The 24,172-nt window shown below is 43.1% G+C and overlaps 26 non-coding genes across 26 annotated transcripts; 13 read left to right on the top strand and 13 right to left on the bottom strand.

The window, feature by feature from the left end:
• Window positions 1–253: 253 nt before the first annotated feature.
• TRNAR-UCG (transfer RNA arginine (anticodon UCG)) lies at window positions 254–326 on the top strand. Its single transcript has one exon. It is a non-coding gene; the product is annotated as a tRNA-Arg (tRNA).
• A 1,154-nt stretch (window positions 327–1,480) lies between these two features.
• Window positions 1,481–1,591, bottom strand: TRNAL-CAA (transfer RNA leucine (anticodon CAA)). The gene is made up of 2 exons: window positions 1,554–1,591; window positions 1,481–1,526 (listed from the first exon to the last, which is right to left on the bottom strand). It is a non-coding gene; the product is annotated as a tRNA-Leu (tRNA).
• Window positions 1,592–1,867: 276 nt separating this feature from the next.
• On the top strand, window positions 1,868–1,940 carry TRNAR-UCG (transfer RNA arginine (anticodon UCG)). The gene has a single exon. It is a non-coding gene; the product is annotated as a tRNA-Arg (tRNA).
• A 1,157-nt stretch (window positions 1,941–3,097) lies between these two features.
• TRNAL-CAA (transfer RNA leucine (anticodon CAA)) lies at window positions 3,098–3,207 on the bottom strand. Its single transcript has 2 exons — window positions 3,170–3,207; window positions 3,098–3,143 (listed from the first exon to the last, which is right to left on the bottom strand). It is a non-coding gene; the product is annotated as a tRNA-Leu (tRNA).
• A 277-nt stretch (window positions 3,208–3,484) lies between these two features.
• On the top strand, window positions 3,485–3,557 carry TRNAR-UCG (transfer RNA arginine (anticodon UCG)). Its single transcript has one exon. It is a non-coding gene; the product is annotated as a tRNA-Arg (tRNA).
• A 1,154-nt stretch (window positions 3,558–4,711) lies between these two features.
• On the bottom strand, window positions 4,712–4,821 carry TRNAL-CAA (transfer RNA leucine (anticodon CAA)). The gene is made up of 2 exons: window positions 4,784–4,821; window positions 4,712–4,757 (listed from the first exon to the last, which is right to left on the bottom strand). It is a non-coding gene; the product is annotated as a tRNA-Leu (tRNA).
• A 1,503-nt stretch (window positions 4,822–6,324) lies between these two features.
• TRNAL-CAA (transfer RNA leucine (anticodon CAA)) lies at window positions 6,325–6,434 on the bottom strand. The gene is made up of 2 exons: window positions 6,397–6,434; window positions 6,325–6,370 (listed from the first exon to the last, which is right to left on the bottom strand). It is a non-coding gene; the product is annotated as a tRNA-Leu (tRNA).
• Window positions 6,435–6,711: 277 nt separating this feature from the next.
• On the top strand, window positions 6,712–6,784 carry TRNAR-UCG (transfer RNA arginine (anticodon UCG)). The gene has a single exon. It is a non-coding gene; the product is annotated as a tRNA-Arg (tRNA).
• A 1,154-nt stretch (window positions 6,785–7,938) lies between these two features.
• Window positions 7,939–8,048, bottom strand: TRNAL-CAA (transfer RNA leucine (anticodon CAA)). Its single transcript has 2 exons — window positions 8,011–8,048; window positions 7,939–7,984 (listed from the first exon to the last, which is right to left on the bottom strand). It is a non-coding gene; the product is annotated as a tRNA-Leu (tRNA).
• A 277-nt stretch (window positions 8,049–8,325) lies between these two features.
• TRNAQ-UUG (transfer RNA glutamine (anticodon UUG)) lies at window positions 8,326–8,398 on the top strand. The gene has a single exon. It is a non-coding gene; the product is annotated as a tRNA-Gln (tRNA).
• A 1,464-nt stretch (window positions 8,399–9,862) lies between these two features.
• Window positions 9,863–9,972, bottom strand: TRNAL-CAA (transfer RNA leucine (anticodon CAA)). The gene is made up of 2 exons: window positions 9,935–9,972; window positions 9,863–9,908 (listed from the first exon to the last, which is right to left on the bottom strand). It is a non-coding gene; the product is annotated as a tRNA-Leu (tRNA).
• Window positions 9,973–10,249: 277 nt separating this feature from the next.
• On the top strand, window positions 10,250–10,322 carry TRNAR-UCG (transfer RNA arginine (anticodon UCG)). The gene has a single exon. It is a non-coding gene; the product is annotated as a tRNA-Arg (tRNA).
• A 1,153-nt stretch (window positions 10,323–11,475) lies between these two features.
• On the bottom strand, window positions 11,476–11,585 carry TRNAL-CAA (transfer RNA leucine (anticodon CAA)). Its single transcript has 2 exons — window positions 11,548–11,585; window positions 11,476–11,521 (listed from the first exon to the last, which is right to left on the bottom strand). It is a non-coding gene; the product is annotated as a tRNA-Leu (tRNA).
• Window positions 11,586–11,862: 277 nt separating this feature from the next.
• Window positions 11,863–11,935, top strand: TRNAR-UCG (transfer RNA arginine (anticodon UCG)). Its single transcript has one exon. It is a non-coding gene; the product is annotated as a tRNA-Arg (tRNA).
• A 1,153-nt stretch (window positions 11,936–13,088) lies between these two features.
• On the bottom strand, window positions 13,089–13,198 carry TRNAL-CAA (transfer RNA leucine (anticodon CAA)). The gene is made up of 2 exons: window positions 13,161–13,198; window positions 13,089–13,134 (listed from the first exon to the last, which is right to left on the bottom strand). It is a non-coding gene; the product is annotated as a tRNA-Leu (tRNA).
• A 277-nt stretch (window positions 13,199–13,475) lies between these two features.
• On the top strand, window positions 13,476–13,548 carry TRNAR-UCG (transfer RNA arginine (anticodon UCG)). Its single transcript has one exon. It is a non-coding gene; the product is annotated as a tRNA-Arg (tRNA).
• A 1,529-nt stretch (window positions 13,549–15,077) lies between these two features.
• On the top strand, window positions 15,078–15,150 carry TRNAR-UCG (transfer RNA arginine (anticodon UCG)). Its single transcript has one exon. It is a non-coding gene; the product is annotated as a tRNA-Arg (tRNA).
• Window positions 15,151–16,303: 1,153 nt separating this feature from the next.
• TRNAL-CAA (transfer RNA leucine (anticodon CAA)) lies at window positions 16,304–16,413 on the bottom strand. The gene is made up of 2 exons: window positions 16,376–16,413; window positions 16,304–16,349 (listed from the first exon to the last, which is right to left on the bottom strand). It is a non-coding gene; the product is annotated as a tRNA-Leu (tRNA).
• Window positions 16,414–16,690: 277 nt separating this feature from the next.
• On the top strand, window positions 16,691–16,763 carry TRNAR-UCG (transfer RNA arginine (anticodon UCG)). Its single transcript has one exon. It is a non-coding gene; the product is annotated as a tRNA-Arg (tRNA).
• Window positions 16,764–17,917: 1,154 nt separating this feature from the next.
• TRNAL-CAA (transfer RNA leucine (anticodon CAA)) lies at window positions 17,918–18,027 on the bottom strand. Its single transcript has 2 exons — window positions 17,990–18,027; window positions 17,918–17,963 (listed from the first exon to the last, which is right to left on the bottom strand). It is a non-coding gene; the product is annotated as a tRNA-Leu (tRNA).
• Window positions 18,028–19,532: 1,505 nt separating this feature from the next.
• TRNAL-CAA (transfer RNA leucine (anticodon CAA)) lies at window positions 19,533–19,642 on the bottom strand. Its single transcript has 2 exons — window positions 19,605–19,642; window positions 19,533–19,578 (listed from the first exon to the last, which is right to left on the bottom strand). It is a non-coding gene; the product is annotated as a tRNA-Leu (tRNA).
• A 277-nt stretch (window positions 19,643–19,919) lies between these two features.
• TRNAR-UCG (transfer RNA arginine (anticodon UCG)) lies at window positions 19,920–19,992 on the top strand. The gene has a single exon. It is a non-coding gene; the product is annotated as a tRNA-Arg (tRNA).
• Window positions 19,993–21,145: 1,153 nt separating this feature from the next.
• Window positions 21,146–21,255, bottom strand: TRNAL-CAA (transfer RNA leucine (anticodon CAA)). The gene is made up of 2 exons: window positions 21,218–21,255; window positions 21,146–21,191 (listed from the first exon to the last, which is right to left on the bottom strand). It is a non-coding gene; the product is annotated as a tRNA-Leu (tRNA).
• Window positions 21,256–21,532: 277 nt separating this feature from the next.
• Window positions 21,533–21,605, top strand: TRNAR-UCG (transfer RNA arginine (anticodon UCG)). Its single transcript has one exon. It is a non-coding gene; the product is annotated as a tRNA-Arg (tRNA).
• Window positions 21,606–22,758: 1,153 nt separating this feature from the next.
• TRNAL-CAA (transfer RNA leucine (anticodon CAA)) lies at window positions 22,759–22,868 on the bottom strand. Its single transcript has 2 exons — window positions 22,831–22,868; window positions 22,759–22,804 (listed from the first exon to the last, which is right to left on the bottom strand). It is a non-coding gene; the product is annotated as a tRNA-Leu (tRNA).
• A 277-nt stretch (window positions 22,869–23,145) lies between these two features.
• TRNAR-UCG (transfer RNA arginine (anticodon UCG)) lies at window positions 23,146–23,218 on the top strand. Its single transcript has one exon. It is a non-coding gene; the product is annotated as a tRNA-Arg (tRNA).
• Window positions 23,219–24,172: the final 954 nt, after the last annotated feature.

The following is a 24,172-nucleotide window of genomic DNA, read 5'->3' as shown; positions in this document are numbered from 1 at the left end:
GCTGGCACAATGACTATACTTAACAGAGAAGAGACAACCACAAACTTAGCCTAGAAAACTTCATGAACACTGCAAGGCATGTTTTTTTTTTCTGAAAACACTCATCAAACTGCCATTTTGGATCACTGCAATACCTTAGACAGCAATGTCATGTGCCTGCTCTAACAAATGAAATCCTTTGTGCTCCTTGAGCGTCTTTTCCTATGCGGTGGCTGTTTCCAGTGGAAAATGGTTTCTTCATAAAGAGGCATGAGACCGCGTGGCCTAATGGATAAGGCGTCTGACTTCGGATCAGACGATTGAGGGTTCGAGTCCCTTCGTGGTCGTTGAGTTCTGTTCTTGTCACTTCTGTAGAGTATTTGCTCCTCTTGTTGTAAATGTCCTCGGAGACTTTGCAAAAGCCTGTGATTCCTCACTCATGCTTATCATTCAATCCCTGCCCTTGACTGTTTACAGCTACAAAGGTGGCTGCTTTTGCTGAGCTTTCACCACAATGTCAATGACGCTAACTCTTTTCTTACAACTTGTGCAAGTCCCAGCAAAGTTTTTACATCAACCTCAAATAAACACTGCTAGTCCACACTGGGATTCTAACCTTTGCCTTACTTTGAACCCAATACCCTGATGGACCTTGGAAGAGACTCTAAGTAAACTATATGACCCAGGGTTCAAACATTCATGGTGGCATCTCCCTTTCTGCTAAGCATTTTGTTTACTAACATGAGAAAATTAATTTCCTATATGATTTAGGAAATCCTTGTCTGCAATTCTGCTGTAAGCCAGACTTTTACAAAGGTGCAGACACAGCATGTCAAGTAGCACGATGCGATTCCTTCTTGTTGCAAGCTCAACAATTTCAAAAGGTTGCCTCGGTTCCCAATTTATATGAAGAGTTCTTGCCTGAAATTTGGAAAGTATGTCTGTCATTTCCTCTGAAAAGATATGATCCACACCGCAAATGGAACACTGCAATTGGTTTTCTTGCAACCTGAACTCTTTTCAAGGAAGGGTCCGTTGAAATTTCAACAAATGAGTCTTGTCAGAAGAGGGAATAACCCCACCTCTTTCACCAAAGGTCAGAACATACAGGGAAGACCTGTAAGTTATTGCCAAAACCTATCTCCTGAGTTCGGTCTCCTTACATATTTGTCACTTTACCTGTACACTAACCTTTTAAGATTTAGCAAAACAAATTGCCTCCAAAGCTTCTGAACCTGATGAAGTGAACTAGAAGAGAAGATGAGCTAACCCATATGACTGTAGGTGTGCCAAAGGGGATGGAATTTGTCAGTTTGTAAAACGTGTGTTAGAAAGCTTGTAGAAAAAAGTCGGCCTTGTTCCTTTTCTGCGAGATTTTCCAAAAGTCCATGTGAGGTTGCTGTTGAGAAGGCCCTTTGAAGAGCCTAGTAAATGAAAAGACCCAAGAGCTTGTTTTGGCAGGCCTGACCAATGTGCCATGATGGCCAAAGTGAAAAAGCTCTGTCAGAAGTGGGATTTGAACCCACGCCTCCATTCGGAGACCAGAAGGCCCATGAGAAGGGAAGAGAAAGCCTCTTGAGTATGGCGCCTTAGACCACTCGGCCATCCTGACAGCGGTGTACTATGTACCCATGCAGCTGGCACAATGACTATACTTAACAGAGAAGAGACAACCACAAACTTAGCCTAGAAGACTTCATGAACACTGCAAGGCATGTTTTTTTCTCTGAAAACACTCATCAAACTGCCATTTTGGATCACTGCAATACCTTAGACAGCAATGTCATGTGCCTGCTCTAACAAATGAAATCCTTTGTGCTCCTTGAGCGTCTTTTCCTATGCGGTGGCTGTTTCCAGTGGAAAATGGTTTCTTCATAAAGAGGCATAAGACCACGTGGCCTAATGGATAAGGCGTCTGACTTCGGATCAGAAGATTGAGGGTTCGAGTCCCTTCGTGGTCGTTGAGCTCTGTTCTTGTCACTTCTGTAGAGTATTTGCTCCTCTTGTTGTAAATGTCCTCGGAGACTTTGCAAAAGCCTGTGCTTCCTCACTCATGCTTATCATTCAATCCCTGCCCTTGACTGTTTACAGCTACAAAGGTGGCTGCTTTTGCTGAGCTTTCACCACAATGTCAATGACGCTAACTCTTTTCTTACAACTTGTGCAAGTCCCAGCAAAGTTTTTACATCAACCTCAAATAAACACTGCTAGTCCACACTGGGATTCTAACCTTTGCCTTACTTTGAACCCAATACCCTGATGGACCTTGGAAGAGACTCTAAGTAAACTATATGACCCAGGGTTCAAACATTCATGGTGGCAACTCCCTTTCTGCTAAGCATTTTGTTTACTAACATGAGAAAATTAATTTCCTATATGATTTAGGAAATCCTTGTCTGCAATTCTGCTGTAAGCCAGACTTTTACAAAGGTGCAGACACAGCATGTCAAGTGGCACGATGCGATTCCTTCTTGTTGCAAGCTCAACAATTTCAAAAGGTTGCCTCGGTTCCCAATTTATATGAAGAGTTCTTGCCTGAAATTTGGAAAGTATGTCTGTCATTTCCTCTGAAAAGATATGATCCACACCGCAAATGGAACACTGCAATTGGTTTTCTTGCAACCTGAACTCTTTTCAAGGAAGGGTCCGTTGAAATTTCAACAAATGAGTCTTGTCAGAAGAGGGAATAACCCCACCTCTTTCACCAAAGGTCAGAACATACAGGGAAGACCTGTAAGTTATTGCCAAAACCTATCTCCTGAGTTCGGTCTCCTTACATATTTGTCACTTTACCTGTACACTAACCTTTTAAGATTTAGCAAAACATATTGCCTCCAAAGCTTCTGATCCTGATGAAGTGAACTAGAAGAGAAGATGAGCTAACCCATATGACTGTAGGTGTGCCAAAGGGGATGGAATTTGTCAGTTTGTAAAACGTGTGTTAGAAAGCTTGTAGAAAAAAGTCGGCCTTGTTCCTTTTCTGCGAGATTTTCCAAAAGTCCAAAAGTCCATGTGAGGTTGCTGTTGAGAAGGCCCTTTGAAGAGCCTAGTAAATGAAAAGACCCAAGAGCTTGTTTTGGCAGGCCTGATGTGCCATGATGGACAAAGTGAAAAGCTCTGTCAGAAGTGGGATTTGAACCCACGCCTCCATTCAGAGACCAGAAGGCCCATGAGAAGGGAAGAGAAGCCTCTTGAGTCTGGCGCCTTAGACCACTCGGCCATCCTGACAAGCGGTGTACTATGTATCCATGCAGCTGGCACAATGACTATACTTAACAGAGAAGAGACAACCACAAACTTAGCCTAGAAGACTTCATGAACACTGCAAGGCATGTTTTTTTTTCTGAAAACACTCATCAAACTGCCATTTTGGATCACTGCAATACCTTAGACAGCAATGTCATGTGCCTGCTCTAACAAATGAAATCCTTTGTGCTTCTTGAGCGTCTTTTCCTATGCGGTGGCTGTTTCCAGTGGAAAATGGTTTCTTCATAAAGAGGCATGAGACCGCGTGGCCTAATGGATAAGGCGTCTGACTTCGGATCAGAAGATTGAGGGTTTGAGTCCCTTCGTGGTCGTTGAGCTCTGTTCTTGTCACTTCTGTAGAGTATTTGCTCCTCTTGTTGTAAATGTCCTCGGAGACTTTGCAAAAGCCTGTGCTTCCTCACTCATGCTTATCATTCAATCCCTGCCCTTGACTGTTTACAGCTACAAAGGTGGCTGCTTTTGCTGAGCTTTCACCACAATGTCAATGACGCTAACTCTTTTCTTACAACTTATGCAAGTCCCAGCAAAGTTTTTACATCAACCTCAAATAAACACTGCTAGTCCACACTGGGATTCTAACCTTTGCCTTACTTTGAACCCAATACCCTGATGGACCTGGGAAGAGACTCTAAGTAAACTATATGACCCAGGGTTCAAACATTCATGGTGGCATCTCCCTTTCTGCTAAGCATTTTGTTTACTAACATGAGAAAATTAATTTCCTATATGATTTAGGAAATCCTTGTCTGCAATTCTGCTGTAAGCCAGACTTTTACAAAGGTGCAGACACAGCATGTCAAGTGGCACGATGCGATTCCTTCTTGTTGCAAGCTCAACAATTTCAAAAGGTTGCCTCGGTTCCCAATTTATATGAAGAGTTCTTGCCTGAAATTTGGAAAGTATGTCTGTCATTTCCTCTGAAAAGATATGATCCACACCGCAAATGGAACACTGCAATTGGTTTTCTTGCAACCTGAACTCTTTTCAAGGAAGGGTCCGTTGAAATTTCAACAAATGAGTCTTGTCAGAAGAGGGAATAACCCCACCTCTTTCACCAAAGGTCAGAACATACAGGGAAGACCTGTAAGTTATTGCCAAAACCTATCTCCTGAGTTCGGTCTCCTTACATATTTGTCACTTTACCTGTACACTAACCTTTTAAGATTTAGCAAAACAAATTGCCTCCAAAGCTTCTGATCCTGATGAAGTGAACTAGAAGAGAAGATGAGCTAACCCATATGACTGTAGGTGTGCCAAAGGGGATGGAATTTGTCAGTTTGTAAAACGTGTGTTAGAAAGCTTGTAGAAAAAAGTCGGCCTTGTTCCTTTTCTGCGAGATTTTCCAAAAGTCCATGTGAGGTTGCTGTTGAGAAGGCCCTTTGAAGAGCCTAGTAAATGAAAAGACCCAAGAGCTTGTTTTGGCAAGCCTGACCAATGTGCCATGATGGACAAAGTGAAAAAGCTCTGTCAGAAGTGGGATTTGAACTCACACCTCCATTCAGAGACCAGAAGGCCCATGAGAAGGGAAGAGAAGCCTCTTGAGTCTGGCGCCTTAGACCACTCGGCCATCCTGACAAGCGGTGTACTATGTACCCATGCAGCTGGCACAATGACTATACTTAACAGAGAAGAGACAACCACAAACTTAGCCTAGAAGACTTCATGAACACTGCAAGGCATGTTTTTTTTTCTGAAAACACTCATCAAACTGCCATTTTGGATCACTGCAATACCTTAGACAGCAATGTCATGTGCCTGCTCTAACAAATGAAATCCTTTGTGCTCCTTGAGCGTCTTTTCCTATGCGGTGGCTGTTTCCAGTGGAAAATGGTTTCTTCATAAAGAGGCATGAGACCGTGTGGCCTAATAGATAAGGTGTCTGACTTCGGATCAGAAGATTGAGGGTTCGAGTCCCTTTGTGGTCGTTGAGCTCTGTTCTTGTCACTTCTGTAGAGTATTTGCTCCTCTTGTTGTAAATGTCCTCGGAGACTTTGCAAAAGCCTGTGCTTCCTCACTCATGCTTATCATTCAATCCCTGCCCTTGACTGTTTACAGCTACAAAGGTGGCTGCTTTTGCTGAGCTTTCACCACAATGTCAATGACGCTAACTCTTTTCTTACAACTTGTGCAAGTCCCAGCAAAGTTTTTACATCAACCTCAAATAAACACTGCTAGTCCACACTGGGATTCTAACCTTTGCCTTAGTTTGAACCCAATTCCCTGATGGACCTTGGAAGAGACTCTAAGTAAACTATATGACCCAGGGTTCAAACATTCATGGTGGCATCTCCCTTTCTGCTAAGCATTTTGTTTACTAACATGAGAAAATTAATTTCCTATATGATTTAGGAAATCCTTGTCTGCAATTCTGCTGTAAGCCAGACTTTTACAAAGGTGCAGACACAGCATGTCAAGTGGCACGATGCGATTCCTTCTTGTTGCAAGCTCAACAATTTCAAAAGGTTGCCTCGGTTCCCAATTTATATGAAGAGTTCTTGCCTGAAATTTGGAAAGTATGTCTGTCATTTCCTCTGAAAAGATATGATCCACACCGCAAATGGAACACTGCAATTGGTTTTCTTGCAACCTGAACTCTTTTCAAGGAAGGGTCCGTTGAAATTTCAACAAATGAGTCTTGTCAGAAGAGGGAATAACCCCACCTCTTTCACCAAAGGTCAGAACATACAGGGAAGACCTGTAAGTTATTGCCAAAACCTATCTCCTGAGTTCGGTCTCCTTACATATTTGTCACTTTACCTGTACACTAACCTTTTAAGATTTAGCAAAACAAATTGCCTCCAAAGCTTCTGATCCTGATGAAGTGAACTAGAAGAGAAGATGAGCTAACCCATATGACTGTAGGTGTGCCAAAGGGGATGGAATTTGTCAGTTTGTAAAACGTGTGTTAGAAAGCTTGTAGAAAAAAGTCGGCCTTGTTCCTTTTCTGCGAGATTTTCAAAAAGTCCATGTGAGGTTGCTGTTGAGAAGGCCCTTTGAAGAGCCTAGTAAATGAAAAGACCCAAGAGCTTGTTTTGGCAGGCCTGACCAATGTGCCATGATGGACAAAGTGAAAAGCTCTGTCAGAAGTGGGATTTGAACCCACGCCTCCATTCGGAGACCAGAAGGCCCATGAGAAGGGAAGAGAAGCCTCTTGAGTCTGGCGCCTTAGACCACTCGGCCATCCTGACAAGCTGTGTACTATGTACCCATGCAGCTGGCACAATGACTATACTTAACAGAGAAGAGACAACCACAAACTTAGCCTAGAAGACTTCATGAACACTGCAAGGCATGTTTTTTTCTCTGAAAACACTCATCAAACTGCCATTTTGGATCACTGCAATACCTTAGACAGCAATGTCATGTGCCTGCTCTAACAAATGAAATCCTTTGTGCTCCTTGAGCGTCTTTTCCTATGCGGTGGCTGTTTCCAGTGGAAAATGGTTTCTTCATAAAGAGGCATGAGACCGCGTGGCCTAATGGATAAGGCGTCTGACTTCGGATCAGAAGATTGAGGGTTTGAGTCCCTTCGTGGTCGTTGAGCTCTGTTCTTGTCACTTCTGTAGAGTATTTGCTCCTCTTGTTGTAAATGTCCTCGGAGACTTTGCAAAAGCCTGTGCTTCCTCACTCATGCTTATCATTCAATCCCTGCCCTTGACTGTTTACAGCTACAAAGGTGGCTGCTTTTGCTGAGCTTTCACCACAATGTCAATGACGCTAACTCTTTTCTTACAACTTGTGCAAGTCCCAGCAAAGTTTTTACATCAACCTCAAATAAACACTGCTAGTCCACACTGGGATTCTAACCTTTGCCTTACTTTGAACCCAATACCCTGATAGACCTGGGAAGAGACTCTAAGTAAACTATATGACCCAGGGTTCAAACATTCATGGTGGCATCTCCCTTTCTGCTAAGCAATTTGTTTACTAACATGAGAAAATTAATTTCCTATATGATTTAGGAAATCCTTGTCTGCAATTCTGCTGTAAGCCAGACTTTTACAAAGGTGCAGACACAGCATGTCAAGTGGCACGATGCGATTCCTTCTTGTTGCAAGCTCAACAATTTCAAAAGGTTGCCTCGGTTCCCAATTTATATGAAGAGTTCTTGCCTGAAATTTGGAAAGTATGTCTGTCATTTCCTCTGAAAAGATATGATCCACACCGCAAATGGAACACTGCAATTGGTTTTCTTGCAACCTGAACTCTTTTCAAGGAAGGGTCCGTTGAAATTTCAACAAATGAGTCTTGTCAGAAGAGGGAATAACCCCACCTCTTTCACCAAAGGTCAGAACATACAGGGAAGACCTGTAAGTTATTGCCAAAACCTATCTCCTGAGTTCGGTCTCCTTACATATTTGTCACTTTACCTGTACACTAACCTTTTAAGATTTAGCAAAACATATTGCCTCCAAAGCTTCTGATCCTGATGAAGTGAACTAGAAGAGAAGATGAGCTAACCCATATGACTGTAGGTGTGCCAAAGGGGATGGAATTTGTCAGTTTGTAAAACGTGTGTTAGAAAGCTTGTAGAAAAAAGTCGGCCTTGTTCCTTTTCTGCGAGATTTTCCAAAAGTCCATGTGAGGTTGCTGTTGAGAAGGCCCTTTGAAGAGCCTAGTAAATGAAAAGACCCAAGAGCTTGTTTTGGCAGGCCTGACCAATGTGCCATGATGGACAAAGTGAAAAAGCTCTGTCAGAAGTGGGATTTGAACCCACGCCTCCATTCGGAGACCAGAAGGCCCATGAGAAGGGAAGAGAAGCCTCTTGAGTCTGGTGCCTTAGACCACTCGGCCATCCTGACAAGCGTCGCACTATGTACCCATGCAGCTGGCACAATGACTATACTTAACAGAGAAGAGACAACCACAAACTTAGCCTAGAAGACTTCATGAACACTGCAAGGCATGTTTTTTTCTCTGAAAACACTCATCAAACTGCCATTTTGGATCACTGCAATACCTTAGACAGCAATGTCATGTGCCTGCTCTAACAAATGAAATCCTTTGTGCTCCTTGAGCGTCTTTTCCTATGCGGTGGCTGTTTCCAGTGGAAAATGGTTTCTTCATAAAGAGGCATGAGACCGCGTGGCCTAATGGTTAAGGCGTCTGACTTTGGATCAGAAGGTTGAGGGTTCGAGTCCCTTCCTGGTTGTTGAGTTCTGTTCTTGTCACTTCTGTAGAGTATTTGCTCCTCTTGTTGTAAATGTCCTCGGAGACTTTGCAAAAGCCTGTGCTTCCTCACTCATGCTTATCATTCAATCCCTGCCCTTGACTGTTTACAGCTACAAAGGTGGCTGCTTTTGCTGAGCTTTCACCACAATGTCAATGACGCTAACTCTTTTCTTACAACTTGTGCAAGTCCCAGCAAAGTTTTTACATCAACCTCAAATAAACACTGCTAGTCCACACTGGGATTCTAACCTTTGCCTTACTTTGAACCCAATACCCTGATGGACCTTGGAAGAGACTCTAAGTAAACTATATGACCCAGGGTTCAAACATTCATGGTGGCAACTCCCTTTCTGCTAAGCATTTTGTTTACTAACATGAGAAAATTAATTTCCTATATGATTTAGGAAATCCTTGTCTGCAATTCTACTGTAAGCCAGACTTTTACAAAGGTGCAGACACAGCATGTCAAGTGGCACGATGCGATTCCTTCTTGTTGCAAGCTCAACAATTTCAAAAGGTTGCCTCGGTTCACAATTTATATGAAGAGTTCTTGCCTGAAATTTGGAAAGTATGTCTGTCATTTCCTCTGAAAAGATATGATCCACACCGCAAATGGAACACTGCAATTGGTTTTCTTGCAACCTGAACTCTTTTCAAGGAAGGGTCCGTTGAAATTTCAACAAATGAGTCTTGTCAGAAGAGGGAATAACCCCACCTCTTTCACCAAAGGTCAGAACATACAGGGAAGACCTGTAAGTTATTGCCAAAACCTATCTCCTGAGTTCGGTCTCCTTACATATTTGTCACTTTACCTGTACACTAACCTTTTAAGATTTAGCAAAACAAATTGCCTCCAAAGCTTCTGATCCTGATGAAGTGAACTAGAAGAGAAGATGAGCTAACCCATATGCAGAGCCGGGACAAGGTCCTCCAGCACCCAAGGCTGAGACACCAAAGTGCGCCCCTCCATCCCTGCCACCCCAGCCGTCACACACTGATTGCTATTAGACTAAGAGGTGCCACAGGGCCCACAACCTCCCCAACACCTTAATATCTAGTTATCTGGCTTGCAGTCACTGCTATGTATCCCCTTTTCTTATTTCTTTCTGCTTCAAACACAATTAGGAATGACAGCTGAATGAATTGTGCGCCCCCTCCTACACTGCGCCCTGAGGCTGGAGCCTCTCCAGCCTATGCCTCGGCCCGGCCCTGCCCATATGACTGTAGGTGTGCCAAAGGGGATGGAATTTGTCAGTTTGTAAAACGTGTGTTAGAAAGCTTGTAGAAAAAAGTCGGCCTTGTTCCTTTTCTGCGAGATTTTCCAAAAGTCCATGTGAGGTTGCTGTTGAGAAGGCCCTTTGAAGAGCCTAGTAAATGAAAAGACCCAAGAGCTTGTTTTGGCAGGCCTGACCAATGTGCCATGATGGACAAAGTGAAAAAGCTCTGTCAGAAGTGGGATTTGAACCCACGCCTCCATTCGGAGACCAGATGGCCCATGAGAAGGGAAGAGAAGCCTCTTGAGTCTGGCGCCTTAGACCACTCGGCCATCCTGACAAGCGGTGCACTATGTACCCATGCAGCTGGCACAATGACTATACTTAACAGAGAAGAGACAACCACAAACTTAGCCTAGAAGACTTCATGAACACTGCAAGGCATGTTTTTTTCTCTGAAAACACTCATCAAACTGCCATTTTGGATCACTGCAATACCTTAGACAGCAATGTCATGTGCCTGCTCTAACAAATGAAATCCTTTGTGCTCCTTGAGCGTCTTTTCCTATGCGGTGGCTGTTTCCAGTGGAAAATGGTTTCTTCATAAAGAGGCATGAGACCGCGTGGCCTAATGGATAAGGCGTCTGACTTCGGATCAGAAGATTGAGGGTTCGAGTCCCTTCGTGGTCGTTGAGTTCTGTTCTTGTCACTTCTGTAGAGTATTTGCTCCTCTTGTTGTAAATGTCCTCGGAGACTTTGCAAAAGCCTGTGCTTCCTCACTCATGCTTATCATTCAATCCCTGCCCTTGACTGTTTACAGCTACAAAGGTGGCTACTTTTGCTGAGCTTTCACCACAATGTCAATGACGCTAACTCTTTTCTTACAACTTGTGCAAGTCCCAGCAAAGTTTTTACATCAACCTCAAATAAACACTGCTAGTCCACACTGGGATTCTAACCTTTGCCTTACTTTGAACCCAATACCCTGATGGACCTTGGAAGAGACTCTAAGTAAACTATATGACCCAGGGTTCAAACATTCATGGTGGCATCTCCCTTTCTGCTAAGCATTTTGTTTACTAACATGAGAAAATTAATTTCCTATATGATTTAGGAAATCCTTGTCTGCAATTCTGCTGTAAGCCAGACTTTTACAAAGGTGCAGACACAGCATGTCAAGTGGCACGATGCGATTCCTTCTTGTTGCAAGCTCAACAATTTCAAAAGGTTGCCTCGGTTCCCAATTTATATGAAGAGTTCTTGCCTGAAATTTGGAAAGTATGTCTGTCATTTCCTCTGAAAAGATATGATCCACACCGCAAATGGAACACTGCAATTGGTTTTCTTGCAACCTGAACTCTTTTCAAGGAAGGGTCCGTTGAAATTTCAACAAATGAGTCTTGTCAGAAGAGGGAATAACCCCACCTCTTTCACCAAAGGTCAGAACATACAGGGAAGACCTGTAAGTTATTGCCAAAACCTATCTCCTGAGTTCGGTCTCCTTACATATTTGTCACTTTACCTGTACACTAACCTTTTAAGATTTAGCAAAACAAATTGCCTCCAAAGCTTCTGATCCTGATGAAGTGAACTAGAAGAGAAGATGAGCTAACCCATATGACTGTAGGTGTGCCAAAGGGGATGGAATTTGTCAGTTTGTAAAACGTGTGTTAGAAAGCTTGTAGAAAAAAGTCGGCCTTGTTCCTTTTCTGCGAGATTTTCCAAAAGTCCATGTGAGGTTGCTGTTGAGAAGGCCCTTTGAAGAGCCTAGTAAATGAAAAGACCCAAGAGCTTGTTTTGGCAGGCCTGACCAATGTGCCATGATGGACAAAGTGAAAAGCTCTGTCAGAAGTGGGATTTGAACCCACGCCTCCATTCGGAGACCAGAAGGCCCATGAGAAGGGAAGAGAAGCCTCTTGAGTCTGGCGCCTTAGACCACTCGGCCATCCTGACAAGCGGTGTACTATGTACCCATGCAGCTGGCACAATGACTATACTTAACAGAGAAGAGACAACCACAAACTTAGCCTAGAAGACTTCATGAACACTGCAAGGCATGTTTTTTTCTCTGAAAACACTCATCAAACTGCCATTTTGGATCACTGCAATACCTTAGACAGCAATGTCATGTGCCTGCTCTAACAAATGAAATCCTTTGTGCTCCTTGAGCGTCTTTTCCTATGCGGTGGCTGTTTCCAGTGGAAAATGGTTTCTTCATAAAGAGGCATGAGACCGCGTGGCCTAATGGATAAGGTGTCTGACTTCGGATCAGAAGATTGAGGGTTCGAGTCCCTTCGTGGTCGTTGAGCTCTGTTCTTGTCACTTCTGTAGAGTATTTGCTCCTCTTGTTGTAAATGTCCTCGGAGACTTTGCTAAAGCCTGTGCTTCCTCACTCATGCTTATCATTCAATCCCTGCCCTTGACTGTTTACAGCTACAAAGGTGGCTGCTTTTGCTGAGCTTTCACCACAATGTCAATGACGCTAACTCTTTTCTTACAACTTGTGCAAGTCCCAGCAAAGTTTTTACATCAACCTCAAATAAACACTGCTAGTCCACACTGGGATTCTAACCTTTGCCTTACTTTGAACCCAATACCCTGATAGACCTGGGAAGAGACTCTAAGTAAACTATATGACCCAGGGTTCAAACATTCATGGTGGCATCTCCCTTTCTGCTAAGCATTTTGTTTACTAACATGAGAAAATTAATTTCCTATATGATTTAGGAAATCCTTGTCTGCAATTCTGCTGTAAGCCAGACTTTTACAAAGGTGCAGACACAGCATGTCAAGTGGCACGATGCGATTCCTTCTTGTTGCAAGCTCAACAATTTCAAAAGGTTGCCTCGGTTCCCAATTTATATGAAGAGTTCTTGCCTGAAATTTGGAAAGTATGTCTGTCATTTCCTCTGAAAAGATATGATCCACACCGCAAATGGAACACTGCAATTGGTTTTCTTGCAACCTGAACTCTTTTCAAGGAAGGGTCCGTTGAAATTTCAACAAATGAGTCTTGTCAGAAGAGGGAATAACCCCACCTCTTTCACCAAAGGTCAGAACATACAGGGAAGACCTGTAAGTTATTGCCAAAACCTATCTCCTGAGTTCGGTCTCCTTACATATTTGTCACTTTACCTGTACACTAACCTTTTAAGATTTAGCAAAACAAATTGCCTCCAAAGCTTCTGATCCTGATGAAGTGAACTAGAAGAGAAGATGAGCTAACCCATATGACTGTAGGTGTGCCAAAGGGGATGGAATTTGTCAGTTTGTAAAACGTGTGTTAGAAAGCTTGTAGAAAAAAGTCGGCCTTGTTCCTTTTCTGCGAGATTTTCAAAAAGTCCATGTGAGGTTGCTGTTGAGAAGGCCCTTTGAAGAGCCTAGTAAATGAAAAGACCCAAGAGCTTGTTTTGGCAGGCCTGACCAATGTGCCATGATGGACAAAGTGAAAAGCTCTGTCAGAAGTGGGATTTGAACCCACGCCTCCATTCGGAGACCAGAAGGCCCATGAGAAGGGAAGAGAAGCCTCTTGAGTCTGGCGCCTTAGACCACTCGGCCATCCTGACAAGCGGTGTACTATGTACCCATGCAGCTGGCACAATGACTATACTTAACAGAGAAGAGACAACCACAAACTTAGCCTAGAAGACTTCATGAACACTGCAAGGCATGTTTTTTTCTCTGAAAACACTCATCAAACTGCCATTTTGGATCACTGCAATACCTTAGACAGCAATGTCATGTGCCTGCTCTAACAAATGAAATCCTTTGTGCTCCTTGAGCGTCTTTTCCTATGCGGTGGCTGTTTCCAGTGGAAAATGGTTTCTTCATAAAGAGGCATGAGACCGCGTGGCCTAATGGATTAGGCGTCTGACTTCGGATCAGAAGATTGAGGGTTCAAGTCCCTTCGTGGTCGTTGAGCTCTGTTCTTGTCACTTCTGTAGAGTATTTGCTCCTCTTGTTGTAAATGTCCTCGGAGACTTTGCAAAAGCCTGTGCTTCCTCACTCATGCTTATCATTCAATCCCTGCCCTTGACTGTTTACGGCTACAAAGGTGGCTGCTTTTGCTGAGCTTTCACCACAATGTCAATGACGCTAACTCTTTTCTTACAACTTGTGCAAGTCCCAGCAAAGTTTTTACATCAACCTCAAATAAACACTGCTAGTCCACACTGGGATTCTAACCTTTGCCTTACTTTGAACCCAATACCCTGATGGACCTTGCAAGAGACTCTAAGTAAACTATATGACCCAGGGTTCAAACATTCATGGTGGCATCTCCCTTTCTGCTAAGCATTTTGTTTACTAACATGAGAAAATTAATTTCCTATATGATTTAGGAAATCCTTGTCTGCAATTCTGCTGTAAGCCAGACTTTTACAAAGGTGCAGACACAGCATGTCAAGTGGCACGATGCGATTTCTTCTTGTTGCAAGCTCAACAATTTCAAAAGGTTGCCTCGGTTCCCAATTTATATGAAGAGTTCTTGCCTGAAATTTGGAAAGTATGTCTGTCATTTCCTCTGAAAAGATATGATCCACACCGCAAATGGAACACTGCAATTGGTTTTCTTGCAACCTGAACTCTTTTCAAGGAAGGGTCCGTTGAAATTTCAACAAATGAGTCTTGTCAGAAGAGGGAATAACCCCACCTCTTTCACCAAAGGTCAGAACATACAGGGAAGACCTGTAAGTTATTGCCAAAACCTATCTCCTGAGTTCGGTCTCCTTACATATTTGTCACTTTACCAGTACACTAACCTTTTAAGATTTAGCAAAACAAATTGCCTCCAAAGCTTCTGATCCTGATGAAGTGAACTAGAAGAGAAGATGAGCTAACCCATATGACTGTAGGTGTGCCAAAGGGGATGGAATTTGTCAGTTTGTAAAACGTGTGTTAGAAAGCTTGTAGAAAAAAGTCGGCCTTGTTCCTTTTCTGCGAGATTTTCCAAAAGTCCATGTGAGGTTGCTGTTGAGAAGGCCCTTTGAAGAGCCTAGTAAATGAAAACACCCAAGAGCTTGTTTTGGCAGGCCTGACCAATGTGCCATGATGGACAAAGTGAAAAAGCTCTGTCAGAAGTGGGATTTGAACCCACGCCTCCATTCGGAGAACAGAAGGCCCATGAGAAGGGAAGAGTCTGGCGCCTTAGACCACTCGGCCATCCTGACAAGCGGTGCACTATGTACCCATGCAGCTGGCACAATGACTATACTTAACAGAGAAGAGACAACCACAAACTTAGCCTAGAAGACTTCATGAACACTGCAAGGCATGTTTTTTTCTCTGAAAACACTCATCAAACTGCCATTTTGGATCACTGCAATACCTTAGACAGCAATGTCATGTGCCTGCTCTAACAAATGAAATCCTTTGTGCTCCTTGAGCGTCTTTTCCTATGCGGTGGCTGTTTCCAGTGGAAAATGGTTTCTTCATAAAGAGGCATGAGACCGCGTGGCCTAATGGATAAGGCGTCTGACTTCGGATCAGAAGATTGAGGGTTCGAGTCCCTTTGTGGTTGTTGAGCTCTGTTCTTGTCACTTCTGTAGAGTATTTGCTCCTCTTGTTGTAAATGTCCTCGGAGACTTTGCAAAAGCCTGTGCTTCCTCACTCATGCTTATCATTCAATCCCTGCCCTTGACTGTTTACAGCTACAAAGGTGGCTGCTTTTGCTGAGCTTTCACCAAAATGTCAATGACGCTAACTCTTTTCTTACAACTTGTGCAAGTCCCAGCAAAGTTTTTACATCAACCTCAAATAAACACTGCTAGTCCACACTGGGATTCTAACCTTTGCCTTACTTTGAACCCAATACCCTGATGGACCTTGCAAGAGACTCTAAGTAAACTATATGACCCAGGGTTCAAACATTCATGGTGGCATCTCCCTTTCTGCTAAGCATTTTGTTTACTAACATGAGAAAATTAATTTCCTATATGATTTAGGAAATCCTTGTCTGCAATTCTGCTGTAAGCCAGACTTTTACAAAGGTGCAGACACAGCATGTCAAGTGGCACGATGCGATTCCTTCTTGTTGCAAGCTCAACAATTTCAAAAGGTTGCCTCGGTTCCCAATTTATATGAAGAGTTCTTGCCTGAAATTTGGAAAGTATGTCTGTCATTTCCTCTGAAAAGATATGATCTACACCGCAAATGGAACACTGCAATTGGTTTTCTTGCAACCTGAACTCTTTTCAAGGAAGGGTCCGTTGAAATTTCAACAAATGAGTCTTGTCAGAAGAGGGAATAACCCCACCTCTTTCACCAAAGGTCAGAACATACAGGGAAGACCTGTAAGTTATTGCCAAAACCTATCTCCTGAGTTCGGTCTCCTTACATATTTGTCACTTTACCTGTACACTAACCTTTTAAGATTTAGCAAAACAAATTGCCTCCAAAGCTTCTGATCCTGATGAAGTGAACTAGAAGAGAAGATGAGCTAACCCATATGACTGTAGGTGTGCCAAAGGGGATGGAATTTGTCAGTTTGTAAAACGTGTGTTAGAAAGCTTGTAGAAAAAAGTCGGCCTTGTTCCTTTTCTGCGAGATTTTCCAAAAGTCCATGTGAGGTTGCTGTTGAGAAGGCCCTTTGAAGAGCCTAGTAAATGAAAAGACCCAAGAGCTTGTTTTGGCAGGCCTGACCAATGTGCCATGATGGACAAAGTGAAAAGCTCTGTCAGAAGTGGGATTTGAACCCACGCCTCCATTCGGAGACCAGAAGGCCCATGAGAAGGGAAGAGAAGCCTCTTGAGTCTGGCGCCTTAGACCACTCGGCCATCCTGACAAGCGGTGTACTATGTACCCATGCAGCTGGCACAATGACTATACTTAACAGAGAAGAGACAACCACAAACTTAGCCTAGAAGACTTCATGAACACTGCAAGGCATGTTTTTTTCTCTGAAAACACTCATCAAACTGCCATTTTGGATCACTGCAATACCTTAGACAGCAATGTCATGTGCCTGCTCTAACAAATGAAATCCTTTGTGCTCCTTGAGCGTCTTTTCCTATGCGGTGGCTGTTTCCAGTGGAAAATGGTTTCTTCATAAAGAGGCATGAGACCACGTGGCCTAATGGATAAGGCGTCTGACTTCGGATCAGAAGATTGAGGGTTCGAGTCCCTTCGTGGGCGTTGAGCTCTGTTCTTGTCACTTCTGTAGAGTATTTGCTCCTCTTGTTGTAAATGTCCTCGGAGACTTTGCAAAAGCCTGTGCTTCCTCACTCATGCTTATCATTCAATCCCTGCCCTTGACTGTTTACAGCTACAAAGGTGGCTGCTTTTGCTGAGCTTTCACCACAATGTCAATGACGCTAACTCTTTTCTTACAACTTGTGCAAGTCCCAGCAAAGTTTTTACATCAACCTCAAATAAACACTGCTAGTCCACACTGGGATTCTAACCTTTGCCTTACTTTGAACCCAATACCCTGATGGACCTGGGAAGAGACTCTAAGTAAACTATATGACCCAGGGTTCAAACATTCATGGTGGCATCTCCCTTTCTGCTAAGCATTTTGTTTACTAACATGAGAAAATGAATTTCCTATATGATTTAGGAAATCCTTGTCTGCAATTCTGCTGTAAGCCAGACTTTTACAAAGGTGCAGACACAGCATGTCAAGTGGCACGATGCGATTCCTTCTTGTTGCAAGCTCAACAATTTCAAAAGGTTGCCTCGGTTCCCAATTTATATGAAGAGTTCTTGCCTGAAATTTGGAAAGTATGTCTGTCATTTCCTCTGAAAAGATATGATCCACACCGCAAATGGAACACTGCAATTGGTTTTCTTGCAACCTGAACTCTTTTCAAGGAAGGGTCCGTTGAAATTTCAACAAATGAGTCTTGTCAGAAGAGGGAATAACCCCACCTCTTTCACCAAAGGTCAGAACATACAGGGAAGACCTGTAAGTTATTGCCAAAACCTATCTCCTGAGTTCGGTCTCCTTACATATTTGTCACTTTACCTGTACACTAACCTTTTAAGATTTAGCAAAACAAATTGCCTCCAAAGCTTCTGATCCTGATGAAGTGAACTAGAAGAGAAGATGAGCTAACCCATATGACTGTAGGTGTGCCAAAGGGGATGGAATTTGTCAGTTTGTAAAACGTGTGTTAGAAAGCTTGTAGAAAAAAGTCGGCCTTGTTCCTTTTCTGCGAGATTTTCCAAAAGTCCATGTGAGGTTGCTGTTGAGAAGGCCCTTTGAAGAGCCTAGTAAATGAAAAGACCCAAGAGCTTGTTTTGGCAGGCCTGACCAATGTGCCATGATGGACAAAGTGAAAAAGCTCTGTCAGAAGTAGAATTTGAACCCACACCTCCATTCGGAGACCAGAAGGCCCATGAGAAGGGAAGCGAAGCCTCTTGAGTCTGGCGCCTTAGACCACTCGGCCATCCTGACAAGCGGTGTACTATGTACCCATGCAGCTGGCACAATGACTATACTTAACAGAGAAGAGACAACCACAAACTTAGCCTAGAAAACTTCATGAACACTGCAAGGCATGTTTTTTTTTTCTGAAAACACTCATCAAACTGCCATTTTGGATCACTGCAATACCTTAGACAGCAATGTCATGTGCCTGCTCTAACAAATGAAATCCTTTGTGCTCCTTGAGCGTCTTTTCCTATGCGGTGGCTGTTTCCAGTGGAAAATGGTTTCTTCATAAAGAGGCATGAGACCGTGTGGCCTAATAGATAAGGTGTCTGACTTCGGATCAGAAGATTGAGGGTTCGAGTCCCTTTGTGGTCGTTGAGCTCTGTTCTTGTCACTTCTGTAGAGTATTTGCTCCTCTTGTTGTAAATGTCCTCGGAGACTTTGCAAAAGCCTGTGCTTCCTCACTCATGCTTATCATTCAATCCCTGCCCTTGACTGTTTACAGCTACAAAGGTGGCTGCTTTTGCTGAGCTTTCACCACAATGTCAATGACGCTAACTCTTTTCTTACAACTTGTGCAAGTCCCAGCAAAGTTTTTACATCAACCTCAAATAAACACTGCTAGTCCACACTGGGATTCTAACCTTTGCCTTAGTTTGAACCCAATTCCCTGATGGACCTTGGAAGAGACTCTAAGTAAACTATATGACCCAGGGTTCAAACATTCATGGTGGCATCTCCCTTTCTGCTAAGCATTTTGTTTACTAACATGAGAAAATTAATTTCCTATATGATTTAGGAAATCCTTGTCTGCAATTCTGCTGTAAGCCAGACTTTTACAAAGGTGCAGACACAGCATGTCAAGTGGCACGATGCGATTCCTTCTTGTTGCAAGCTCAACAATTTCAAAAGGTTGCCTCGGTTCCCAATTTATATGAAGAGTTCTTGCCTGAAATTTGGAAAGTATGTCTGTCATTTCCTCTGAAAAGATATGATCCACACCGCAAATGGAACACTGCAATTGGTTTTCTTGCAACCTGAACTCTTTTCAAGGAAGGGTCCGTTGAAATTTCAACAAATGAGTCTTGTCAGAAGAGGGAATAACCCCACCTCTTTCACCAAAGGTCAGAACATACAGGGAAGACCTGTAAGTTATTGCCAAAACCTATCTCCTGAGTTCGGTCTCCTTACATATTTGTCACTTTACCTGTACACTAACCTTTTAAGATTTAGCAAAACAAATTGCCTCCAAAGCTTCTGATCCTGATGAAGTGAACTAGAAGAGAAGATGAGCTAACCCATATGACTGTAGGTGTGCCAAAGGGGATGGAATTTGTCAGTTTGTAAAACGTGTGTTAGAAAGCTTGTAGAAAAAAGTCGGCCTTGTTCCTTTTCTGCGAGATTTTCCAAAAGTCCATGTGAGGTTGCTGTTGAGAAGGCCCTTTGAAGAGCCTAGTAAATGAAAAGACCCAAGAGCTTGTTTTGGCAGGCCTGACCAATGTGCCATGATGGACAAAGTGAAAAAACCCTGTCAGAAGTGGGATTTGAACCCACGCCTCCATTCGGAGACCAGAAGGCCCATGAAAAGGGAAGAGAAGCCTCTTGAGTCTGGCGCCTTAGACCACTCGGCCATCCTGACAAGCTGTGTACTATGTACCCATGCAGCTGGCACAATGACTATACTTAACAGAGAAGAGACAACCACAAACTTAGCCTAGAAGACTTCATGAACACTGCAAGGCATGTTTTTTTTTCTGAAAACACTCATCAAACTGCCATTTTGGATCACTGCAATACCTTAGACAGCAATGTCATGTGCCTGCTCTAACAAATGAAATCCTTTGTGCTCCTTGAGCGTCTTTTCCTATGCGGTGGCTGTTTCCAGTGGAAAATGGTTTCTTCATAAAGAGGCATGAGACCGCGTGGCCTAATGGATAAGGCGTCTGACTTCGGATCAGAAGATTGAGGGTTCGAGTCCCTTCGTGGTCGTTGAGCTCTGTTCTTGTCACTTCTGTAGAGTATTTGCTCCTCTTGTTGTAAATGTCCTCGGAGACTTTGCAAAAGCCTGTGCTTCCTCACTCATGCTTATCATTCAATCCCTGCCCTTGACTGTTTACAGCTACAAAGGTGGCTGCTTTTGCTGAGCTTTCACCACAATGTCAATGACGCTAACTCTTTTCTTACAACTTGTGCAAGTCCCAGCAAAGTTTTTACATCAACCTCAAATAAACACTGCTAGTCCACACTGGGATTCTAACCTTTGCCTTACTTTGAACCCAATACCCTGATGGACCTTGGAAGAGACTCTAAGTAAACTATATGACCCAGGGTTCAAACATTCATGGTGGCAACTCCCTTTCTGCTAAGCATTTTGTTTACTAACATGAGAAAATTAATTTCCTATATGATTTAGGAAATCCTTGTCTGCAATTCTGCTGTAAGCCAGACTTTTACAAAGGTGCAGACACAGCATGTCAAGTGGCACGATGCGATTCCTTCTTGTTGCAAGCTCAACAATTTCAAAAGGTTGCCTCGGTTCCCAATTTATATGAAGAGTTCTTGCCTGAAATTTGGAAAGTATGTCTGTCATTTCCTCTGAAAAGATATGATCCACACCGCAAATGGAACACTGCAATTGGTTTTCTTGCAACCTGAACTCTTTTCAAGGAAGGGTCCGTTGAAATTTCAACAAATGAGTCTTGTCAGAAGAGGGAATAACCCCACCTCTTTCACCAAAGGTCAGAACATACAGGGAAGACCTGTAAGTTATTGCCAAAACCTATCTCCTGAGTTCAGTCTCCTTACATATTTGTCACTTTACCTGTACACTAACCTTTTAAGATTTAGCAAAACAAATTGCCTCCAAAGCTTCTGATCCTGATGAAGTGAACTAGAAGAGAAGATGAGCTAACCCATATGACTGTAGGTGTGCCAAAGGGGATGGAATTTGTCAGTTTGTAAAACGTGTGTTAGAAAGCTTGTAGAAAAAAGTCGGCCTTGTTCCTTTTCTGCGAGATTTTCAAAAAGTCCATGTGAGGTTGCTGTTGAGAAGGCCCTTTGAAGAGCCTAGTAAATGAAAAGACCCAAGAGCTTGTTTTGGCAGGCCTGACCAATGTGCCATGATGGACAAAGTGAAAAGCTCTGTCAGAAGTGGGATTTGAACCCACGCCTCCATTTGGAGACCAGAAGGCCCATGAGAAGGGAAGAGAAGCCTCTTGAGTCTGGCGCCTTAGACCACTCGGCCATCCTGACGAGCGGTGCACTATGTACCCATGCAGCTGGCACAATGACTATACTTAACAGAGAAGAGACAACCACAAACTTAGCCTAGAAGACTTCATGAACACTGCAAGGCATGTTTTTTTTTCTGAAAACACTCATCAAACTGCCATTTTGGATCACTGCAATACCTTAGACAGCAATGTCATGTGCCTGCTCTAACAAATGAAATCCTTTGTGCTCCTTGAGCGTCTTTTCCTATGCGGTGGCTGTTTCCAGTGGAAAATGGTTTCTTCATAAAGAGGCATGAGACCGCGTGGCCTAATGGATAAGGCGTCTGACTTCGGATCAGAAGATTGAGGGTTCGAGTCCCTTCGTGGTTGTTGAGCTCTGTTCTTGTCACTTCTGTAGAGTATTTGCTCCTCTTGTTGTAAATGTCCTCGGAGACTTTGCAAAAGCCTGTGCTTCCTCACTCATGCTTATCATTCAATCCCTGCCCTTGACTGTTTACAGCTACAAAGGTGGCTGCTTTTGCTGAGCTTTCACCACAATGTCAATGACGCTAACTCTTTTCTTACAACTTGTGCAAGTCCCAGCAAAGTTTTTACATCAACCTCAAATAAACACTGCTAGTCCACACTGGGATTCTAACCTTTGCCTTACTTTGAACCCAATAACCTGATGGACCTTGGAAGAGACTCTAAGTAAACTATATGACCCAGGGTTCAAACATTCATGGTGGCAACTCCCTTTCTGCTAAGCATTTTGTTTACTAACATGAGAAAATTAATTTCCTATATGATTTAGGAAATCCTTGTCTGCAATTCTGCTGTAAGCCAGACTTTTACAAAGGTGCAGACACAGCATGTCAAGTGGCACGATGCGATTCCTTCTTGTTGCAAGCTCAACAATTTCAAAAGGTTGCCTCGGTTCCCAATTTATATGAAGAGTTCTTGCCTGAAATTTGGAAAGTATGTCTGTCATTTCCTCTGAAAAGATATGATCCACACCGCAAATGGAACACTGCAATTGGTTTTCTTGCAACCTGAACTCTTTTCAAGGAAGGGTCCGTTGAAATTTCAACAAATGAGTCTTGTCAGAAGAGGGAATAACCCCACCTCTTTCACCAAAGGTCAGAACATACAGGGAAGACCTGTAAGTTATTGCCAAAACCTATCTCCTGAGTTCGGTCTCCTTACATATTTGTCACTTTACCTGTACACTAACCTTTTAAGATTTAGCAAAACAAATTGCCTCCAAAGCTTCTGATCCTGATGAAGTGAACTAGAAGAGAAGATGAGCTAACCCATATGACTGTAGGTGTGCCAAAGGGGATGGAATTTGTCAGTTTGTAAAACGTGTGTTAGAAAGCTTGTAGAAAAAAGTCGGCCTTGTTCCTTTTCTGCGAGATTTTCAAAAAGTCCATGTGAGGTTGCTGTTGAGAAGGCCCTTTGAAGAGCCTAGTAAATGAAAAGACCCAAGAGCTTGTTTTGGCAGGCCTGACCAATGTGCCATGATGGACAAAGTGAAAAGCTCTGTCAGAAGTGGGATTTGAACCCACGCCTCCATTTGGAGACCAGAAGGCCCATGAGAAGGGAAGAGAAGCCTCTTGAGTCTGGCGCCTTAGACCACTCGGCCATCCTGACGAGCGGTGCACTATGTACCCATGCAGCTGGCACAATGACTATACTTAACAGAGAAGAGACAACCACAAACTTAGCCTAGAAGACTTCATGAACACTGCAAGGCATGTTTTTTTTTCTGAAAACACTCATCAAACTGCCATTTTGGATCACTGCAATACCTTAGACAGCAATGTCATGTGCCTGCTCTAACAAATGAAATCCTTTGTGCTCCTTGAGCGTCTTTTCCTATGCGGTGGCTGTTTCCAGTGGAAAATGGTTTCTTCATAAAGAGGCATGAGACCGCGTGGCCTAATGGATAAGGCGTCTGACTTCGGATCAGAAGATTAAGGGTTCGAGTCCCTTTGTGGTTGTTGAGCTCTGTTCTTGTCACTTCTGTAGAGTATTTGCTCCTCTTGTTGTAAATGTCCTCGGAGACTTTGCAAAAGCCTGTGCTTCCTCACTCATGCTTATCATTCAATCCCTGCCCTTGACTGTTTACAGCTACAAAGGTGGCTGCTTTTGCTGAGCTTTCACCACAATGTCAATGACGCTAACTCTTTTCTTACAACTTGTGCAAGTCCCAGCAAAGTTTTTACATCAACCTCAAATAAACACTGCTATTCCACACTGGGATTCTAACCTTTGCCTTACTTTGAACCCAATACCCTGATGGACCTTGGAAGAGACTCTAAGTAAACTATATGACCCAGGGTTCAAACATTCATGGTGGCAACTCCCTTTCTGCTAAGCATTTTGTTTACTAACATGAGAAAATTAATTTCCTATATGATTTAGGAAATCCTTGTCTGCAATTCTGCTGTAAGCCAGACTTTTACAAAGGTGCAGACACAGCATGTCAAGTGGCACGATGCGATTCCTTCTTGTTGCAAGCTCAACAATTTCAAAAGGTTGCCTCGGTTCCCAATTTATATGAAGAGTTCTTGCCTGAAATTTGGAAAGTATGTCTGTCATTTCCTCTGAAAAGATATGATCCACACCGCAAATGGAACACTGCAATTGGTTTTCTTGCAACCTGAACTCTTTTCAAGGAAGGGTCCGTTGAAATTTCAACAAATGAGTCTTGTCAGAAGAGGGAATAACCCCACCTCTTTCACCAAAGGTCAGAACATACAGGGAAGACCTGTAAGTTATTGCCAAAACCTATCTCCTGAGTTCGGTCTCCTTACATATTTGTCACTTTACCTGTACACTAACCTTTTAAGATTTAGCAAAACAAATTGCCTCCAAAGCTTCTGATCCTGATGAAGTGAACTAGAAGAGAAGATGAGCTAACCCATATGACTGTAGGTGTGCCAAAGGGGATG

The sequence above is a fragment of the Hyperolius riggenbachi genome, chromosome 8 (genome assembly GCF_040937935.1).
Source record: "Hyperolius riggenbachi isolate aHypRig1 chromosome 8, aHypRig1.pri, whole genome shotgun sequence".
NCBI classification, from domain to species: Eukaryota; Metazoa; Chordata; class Amphibia; order Anura; family Hyperoliidae; genus Hyperolius; species Hyperolius riggenbachi.
Note: the sequence above shows the minus strand (reverse complement) of the source record. Positions and strands in the feature narration are given on the sequence as shown.